General features: G+C 39.5%; 1 protein-coding gene across 2 annotated transcripts in view; it reads left to right on the top strand.

Annotated features, from left to right (window-relative positions):
* Nucleotides 1-5,131: 5,131 nt before the first annotated feature.
* The window catches only part of LOC117419565 (protein shisa-like-1a), a 93,426-nt gene continuing 89,917 nt past the window's right edge, over nt 5,132-8,640 (top strand). For both annotated transcript variants that reach the window (XM_058985539.1, XM_058985538.1), the window contains exon 1: nt 5,132-5,675. The gene's annotated coding sequence lies outside the window, so the exon portion shown is untranslated. The remainder of the gene's footprint in view (nt 5,676-8,640) is intronic.

Below are 8,640 nucleotides of genomic sequence, written 5' to 3'. Positions count from 1 at the left end.
GTTAGTGTTAGAGATAGGATTAGGGTTAGCGTTAGTGTGAGGGTTAGGTTAGTGTTAGAGATAGGATTAGGGTTAGCGTTAGTGTGAGGGTTAGGTTAGTGTTAGAGATAAGATTAGGGTTAGCGTTAGTGTGAGGGTTAGGTTAGTGTTAGAGATAGGATTAGGGTTAGCGTTAGTGTGAGGGTTAGGTTAGTGTTAGAGATAGGATTAGGGTTAGCGTTAGTGGGAGGGTTAGGTTAGTGTTAGAGATAAGATTAGGGTTAGCGTTAGTGTGAGGGTTAGGTTAGTGTTAGAGATAAGATTAGGGTTAGCGTTAGTGTGAGGGTTAGGTTAGTGTTAGAGATAGGATTAGGGTTAGCGTTAGTGTGAGGGTTAGGTTAGTGTTAGAGATAAGATTAGGGTTAGCATTAGTGTGAGGGTTAGGTTAGTGTTAGAGATAGGATTAGGGTTAGCGTTAGTGGGAGGGTTAGGTTAGTGTTAGAGATAAGATTAGGGTTAGTGGTAGTGGGAGGGTTAGGTTAGTGTTAGAAATAGGATAAAATAACAGGAAGGCAAACCAAGTAGTTACTAAGAATAATTTAAATTCGGTATATTTAAAAGATATGCTGTAAAGAGGACATGCAAGTATATTATATTTAAAGGACTAAAAGCTATTATATTATTGTAGTGAATATTACCTTGAATGTAGAGACAATTGTATCTGAAATAGATGCTTCTGAACAAACTGCACTTTAAAGGACATTTGTATGTATTTTTTGTTACTACTTTGTTGTTAATATGTTTACAGTGTTCACATTCCCTTCCAACCACTGTGTCTCCCATGAGACAAAGCCATAGAATAAATCAGCAGGTCTTCTGATTTCCTTCAGTTAAAATTGCTAACAGTGAGATTTATTGGCACGCATGGGAAAGCGTTCTTCCAGCTTCATTATTCCCACCACCCATCTGAGTCCTATATTTCTCTAATTATGATCATGTACATCCCATGGACGGGCAGATAGCCTCCGTACTGGTTCCTGTTTACTGTTTTCACAGCTGTTCTGGGTCCTCCCTCTTCCATGCGTTAATGGTCAAACTGCTGCATCAGTGTTCAGACAGCCCTCAGCCAGAAGCAACAGGCTGTTAAAAAACTCTTGGGAACAGTGGGGGATTATTTTCCCTGCTTTGTTGTTTTGCCATATCGTGAAAGTCTCGCTATTTTCATATTTTATGATCAACACATTTTCCAAAAAGTTTGCTAATGACGTGCAGTAGGGTTAGTGATTTACACTGGAGTTGACTGTATTATGTATTAAATCCATTATGTTCACAATAACCTTCCGGGCAGAAAACAAAGTGGTGTCATTCTGGCACGTAACATTGCATTGAACTGCACGCATTAACCAGAATTACTGGCTAAATCACGCACATGTTGAATATCCAAGCAGCTTTCTCCTGGCAACAGAGTGATAGATCAAGACAGTGGGGCCAACATTGAATGTGTTTTTACAAGGGGCTTTTTATTTTGCAGGTTTCTAAATAATTAGAGGCTGTATAGTGCATTATCAAACCCCAAGATTGAAATTCAAAGCCCTATTGGATAATATTGTGTCACATGACCAAAAATAGACAACAGTCACTTTAGCGGTCTATAGTCAAATAGCTGTTGCCCTCTGACTCCATCACTCAGCAGTCAATACTCAAAAATGATTGCCTTCTAACATCACATTTTTAATAAGCCAGATATTGACTGTTTTATTAAACGTGTTAAGTTTTTGCCTAGTGAGAACCAGAGCCCCAACCTACTGGCACAATATGACTCATAAACTGCTCTGCTGTCACTCTTTCAGCCCTCGTGCTGTAGTTTTCCACTATTTGATTACTATACTTTCCTTCATGGTATACTATAGGTATACTACACTACCTATGTTATAATATACACATGAGCTATGACCTGTTTCAGATGGCTGAAACAACATGTGTGAGTGTGACCTTACTGAGATGTGTAGCCTCTTCACTATGCTCCTACCAGCACAACATTGAAGGCAAAGGATTTTATTTTTCTCTGTGGCACAGTCATCGTAGATCTCAAAAAATAAACTAGTGAGAGAGATCCAGAGGGCTGTAATTCAGAACATACTGATGCGTCTTTAAGGGAGACAGAAATCTCTCCCTTTGAAGGACAGCACTGTCAGCCTGGGCTATTCAGAGCTGAGGAGGCCTGCAGGAAAACAGGATTATTATCTTTTCAGAGCAAATAGGGGAGACTTGGAAGCAGTAGCGTCCACGAACTGTGATAAATAAATACTTTAACAACACTAAATTGATATCTATTTAATTGTATGAAATGTAATCAGCATTTTAGATCAAGCTATAATGTTCTTTATACTGTAAACGTTTTCCTTAGTAAAAGCATAGCAAAGTGCAGTAATGCACAGTGAAAGCATGGTACAGCACAGGCAAGCACTGCAAAGCACAGAGAGGTCTGGTAAAGAACATGGCAAACCAGGGTAAACTGAGGTACATACATAGTATAACCATAGGAAAAGTGTGGTAAAGGAGCAAAAATACTGTGCAAAAATATTGTGGTAGACTTTTATAAGGGATACTGTACTAAAAACTCGATACTAAGGGCATTTGTCCACATTTACTGTGAGGTTGAACATTGTTACTGCAGGGTTTTTGAATGCCACAAGTCCACACTAAAACCGCAATTCTTTCCAGTTTTTTTAGTGCTATACATCACCCAGCTCTTTGCATTCCTCATATTAATTACCTTCCTTTGCCTAATCAGACCTTCTGCTGGCTTTCCTATGAGTTATAGACAAGACTGATGGGACGTGGCCTGAATATTCTCTTATCTCAAGCTGGCTCTGCCAGGGATGCATGTAGAAGTGGAGAAAAGTACAGTGTGCTACTTTCCTGTTCTCTCAGGCAACATCACCCTACCTTCCACTCTCCTCCTCCTCCTCCATCTCCACCAACACCGTTATTTACCTCTGATAGCTGAATTCAAACCGCTGTCTTCAGAAAAAAAGGCCATGGGATTAGTCCACTGCCCCACAGCCAAATTCTTTGAAAATAAAAGAAGGAATCAGATGGATTTGAACCCAGTATTCCAGGGAGAACAGCACAGCATGCTAGTGAATTAACCCACTGCCCCACCTGGCTCCTCATGACACACTAGTAGTCTAACTTTGTATATGAGATTAACTTCCCTTTTCAGCAATTGCACACACCTGGAGTTGAGAATCGTGGATCTTATTGCCCAATGTTTTATGTTTATCATGTCAGTGCTGTCTCTCTTTTCTTTCTAGGGGTCTGTTACTTCATTTCTAGCCCATCCAAGCCATTACTGATGTGTCCATCACTGTATTGCTGCTATTTGCATTAATACATTACTCCCTTATCTCCAAGCCAATTTTCCTTTTGCATTGTTAATTATATATTTGACTTGCTAAACTTACTGGCCACCCCCGAATTTATCAAAAAGCTGACATGACAGCCACTGTGGCTCCGGAGAGCAGTCTGGGAGGTCCTCCCTGCCCTCGTACTGAACTCCTGTCTGCTTCGATTTCACAGCCACTGTGGTGCCTGGGACTGCCCCTGCCAGCTCCCGACTCTCTGTCCTCTGTCTGTAAATGGACTTTATTTTTATTCAGCTTGAAACCCATATTTCTCATATGTAGGCTGGATGCTTATGTAAATGGATGAGGACCTTGCACTAACCATTTTATTTGACCTTGCGTTTGTAATTTAGTTGCTGGTGTATACAGTTCATAGTACATACAAATCATTTAAATAAGAGCTGCAGTGTATCTGAGGTTTAATACAGTGTAGGGATACTGAAGAGGCTAATGCAAGTCCAGACACGTAAATTCAGCTACTTTCAGAGTGGAAAGATAGGGCTATTAAGATTAAATTACTTTTTGATAAACAGCACATTCACTAGAAGTTTTGAGAAAGAGAAAATGATTGGCTGGACACTTTGACAGACCCGTCTTTCCCTTTTGAAACGGCAGGGGAGCTGGGAAAGTGGAAAAGCACTTTCATTTCAATACAATTTAAGCAGCATGTAGCTCATCAAGGTGGCTCTGGCTCCTTACACCTTGACAATGAGATGTGTGTTGACACCCCTGAGGAACGGGAGGGGACACTGTCAGGGGGTAAAGGCTGCTCATCATTAGCGCTAATGGGTGCTTTGCTGGAATATGATTTCGGGATCTTTCAGTATTATTCTGTACGGGAACGATGATGAGTCACTGGCACACATTATTAGGTTGTCGTTGTTATTGTGAAACTGTGGCATAACATATTCAACATGACTAGCAGGGCACCCTCCTGAATTCCCCTCCCTGTTAACTATCTGATGTTTCTAACCTACCCACGACTCACGACACAATGTTTTATAACCGGACGCTAAGAAAATACGCTCAGTGCTCATAATCTATACTAAATCATGTTCACTCTGGGGGGCTGGACAGCCTACCTGTACAGATCCGTGTGTCCCTGCTGGTTCTCTATACCACACCCAAGCACAGTACAAAGGGGTCACCGGTACTGATGGTTAACTAGTGCTATAGCTGTACAGAAGTATTCACCATAACAGTCCTTCAATTCCTAGAGAGTGCTGGAGTATGTTACACAGTAGCTGTCAGTCAAGTTGATCTCATATGTGCTCTGTGGTGTGGATGAACTGACAGGAGCTTATGGAATTAACAGGTGGTCTCCTGGACATCTGGGTAAACATGAACCAAGATGAGATTCGAACCCTGGTTGATTCCATCGTCTAGGCATCTTCAGCCACTAAAGGAATGGACAGGGAGCACTGACTGGATGCAGCAGTCATAACACAGCTACTATACCATTAAACCCGTTTCCAAATTAATGGAAGCACAACAATAAAACACAGTGCACATACTGTAACCTATTGCTCCAGGTATTAATATGCACAGACCATTCAGACCTAAATCAAATAATAATGAGTACCCACCGCCACAGACAGATCACACCACTTCAGATATAACCTGCCACCTTTTCTGACACCTATAATGATATAAGTGAATGGTTCTGTATTTCCACACTCCCTGGCTCTCGATTTAGCAGGAGCGCAGGCAGTACACAAATCTAAGGAACGCACAGCACACGTAATCCAAACAGACAGCTAGCGCGCTCTCCTCTGCAGCGTTCAGCGCAGCAAGCGCCTGACTGCAAGTTTGCTGTTTAAAAAAAACTAAATAAATAAATAAATTAAAAAAAACTAGATTAATAATAAAGTTCAAAACAGAAACATTACAACTAAACAAGACAGCGCAATCTGGGTAGGTGCTCTGAACTGTCGCCCTGGGTGACACACTTCACAAACAAGCAGAGTGCATCGACTTGGACTGCAGTTACAAAGAAAAGTACGCTGTTCTTTTTTTTAATGCATTGACGGTGATTCTCAGACCGAACAGTGCAGACGCAGACTGGAGACTCGCTTCTGTCTGTACCTGAATTGTAACCTCTTCGGTGTCGGTGGCTCTGTGCCAGTCAGCCGGAATGAGGCAGTGACAGACCCGAGGTGTTTATTGTATGGTACTGCTGGGTACCCGCACGCAGGCTTCTTGTTTCCAAATTGGCAGCGTCACTTCACAGAAGATTAATCGGCTGCACAAACTCACTGCAATCATCCACGTCGCTGAGCTTTTTGACAGGTATTTATTGGAACGTGTTTTTATTTATGAATGTACTTCTTTGTTTGTTTTTATTTAGCTTACAACAACAGTATTGGTTTAATAAAGTCTGCTTTTTTCAATTGGGAGAGAACAAAGTACTGTTCATACGTTCTGTAAAATAATCTCAATAGCACAGTGGTTGCGGCACTGTTGATTTTTTAGGTGGCACTACTGTATAGTGCGCAGTCAAATACGATTGTCAAGCAGCCTTCTTCAAACTGGAAGCCTGGGTGTTTTGGAAGCTCACATAATTCGAAAAAGAATTTACAAAGAGTGAGCTTTATGTCTGGATTATTATTACTATTAGTTTATTTAGCAGACACCTTTATCCAAGGCGACTTACAGAGACTTGGGTGTGTGAACTATGCATCAGCTGCAGAGTCACTTACAATTACGTCTCACCCGAAAGACGGAGCACAAGGAGGTGAAGTGACTTGCTCAGGGTCACACAATGAGTCAGTGGTTGAGGTGGGATTTGAACCAGGGACCTTCTGGTTACAAGCCCTTTTCTTTAACCACTGGACCATTTCCAATGGCTTTGTTTTTCCTAATAAGCTCCAATTGTGCAATGAAAGCGGGCTTTTTAGACCTAAATATGAGAGCAGTGTTAAAATGCACTATTTGATTTTCTTATTTACAAAAAGAACCACACATTAGTGTATTTTCTGTATATTACAAAACTGCATTTTCTAGCTAAGCTGAAAGTATTTTAGATTTTAAAATGTCCAGGATATAACATATTTAAATAGCTCCATGTATTTATTTTACCTGGCACAACAACAACAACAACAACAACAACATAATAATAATAATAATAATAATAATAATAATAATAATAATAATAATAATAATAATAATAATAATAATAACTGTTATTATTATCATCTTCATTACCATCATGCTTAGTATTATTGTTGTTGTTGTTGTTGTTTTCTTTCGTGTTGTTATTATTATTATTGTTATTATTATTATTATTATTATTATTATTATTATTATTATTATGAAGATGTCATGGCCCTCCTGTATTAACATCCAAGTAGAGGGGAATATGGGGGGGGGGGAACTGTGGTCCAAAATACCTAGTGAAATCAAGACACTGCTGTGTGTGTCTGTATCCAGCCTTCTCTGTATACCTAGCCCTGGCAGAAAAATAAATACATAAATAGGTGGTCTAAGCCCAAAGGAATCAATCATTTTGTAATGGATTGGTTTGAACCCAAAAGCACGTGTTCAGAGTGTGCATGTCAATGTCAGTGAGGCTGGGAGGGATCAGTGCTTCTGAACCTGTGAGCGCTTCAGTCTGGTTAAAACACACACCCAGATTCCTGCTCTAAACTGGCTCCCATTCAGTGTTGATAGAGGATCTGGGAATCCTTAACATGGTAGCTTGAATCTGAGTAGGTTGTGCATGTTGATCTGCTGTATTGACTTCAGATGCATTGCTTATTTTGTAGAAAGTTTTGGCAAACAACAGCTACAGGATTGTTCCCAGATGCTGTGAACGAGATCGTGAGATTATCACATGCAATCTTGACTTGTTTTTGTTGTTTGTTTGTTTTTTAATACTGAGAACTATTTATCATGAAAGTGAGGCTTGAATCACTTGAGGAATGAAAACCTGCTTGAATTGCAAACACTTGGAATTTAATGCTAAAACTACTACTTCTAATTATTATTATTATTATTATTATTATTATTATTATTATTATTATTATTACTGTTTAGGTGATTGAAATAGACCTCATATTGTTAATGCATGTCTTGGTGACATTCTCATGTTTTGACACCAGATTGATTCAGCTAAAAAAAAAAAAAAGGCTATACCTTGGGAAGCACTTGTCTGAATTTGGTGAAGCCTTGCATCCACATTTGTTACCCCTTAAAAAAATTTACCCTAGTGAATTTGCACTGTATTTTTCCATTGTTCCCATGCTTTTCCCCTGGTTTTACTATGCATTTACCACGGTTTGCCATGTTTTTAAATATACTTTACCTTATCTCTCTGGGTTTATCATTTACCATACTTTCACAATGATTCATTACACTTTGCTATGCTTCTACTATGGGAAACTTTTATAAGTGACATGCCACACCAGGCTATACTTAACATGTAAACTGTTTTTTCAACAAAAAATGTCTCATGTCTAGGTTAGTGGGATTTCTTTTTCTCAGAGGAAAGTCGTATTCAGTGTATGGATCAGTGCAGTGCAGTCTGGAATAATATACAGTGCTCATAAATCATCATGTTAAGTGTGTGATATACTCAATGAGGGGTCATAGCACAGATTGAAACACTTCAGTGTCTGGAGAGGCACTGGGCTGTGGCGTCATTATTATATAATACATTCCTAGTGCTTTTATTATATTTTTTCGATGGTGATTATTACAGCTAATCTAGCCTAACAGCCCTTGCAATGAAAACACTCTGCCTGCATAAAGAAGTATGTGTTTAGACTGTTACAGTTTATTCAGGCACTGTCTCAATCAGATTCGAATCACATTCAAACCTACTGTACCATCCCTGGTGTTTCTCTCTTCATCATCCATTAAACAAAGATTCACCAAGCAGAGCAGCAACTGAGAATACAACAAAAAGCAAAGTGTAATAAAACCTAGTGCAAGCATGGCAAAGCATAGGTATAGAGACAGGATAAAAGCAATTACAAACAGACACAAACCACCGTGGTAAACTATGAGAAACACACAGTATATCTTTGCATCTACAGGCAAAGACACTTCATATCACTTCAAAAATGTTTTGTTGACAGATAAACAGCCCTTCCCTCACCTATAAAATTGAGTTCCAGTCAATGGCAATTCATCTGAGTGATTTAAAATGTTCCTTTCACCGGGGCACTGATGCTTTTAATGTCTTACATGCTGATGTCCTAAACTGACAAAGAAAAATGCTCACAAAACCAGCTAATGCAACTGATTTGACACA

Source organism: Acipenser ruthenus, chromosome 14, assembly GCF_902713425.1.
Source record: "Acipenser ruthenus chromosome 14, fAciRut3.2 maternal haplotype, whole genome shotgun sequence".
In the NCBI taxonomy this organism is placed as follows: Eukaryota; Metazoa; Chordata; class Actinopteri; order Acipenseriformes; family Acipenseridae; genus Acipenser; species Acipenser ruthenus.
The sequence above is the reverse complement of the archived record's forward strand: the minus strand, read 5'-3'. Positions and strand labels throughout refer to the sequence as shown.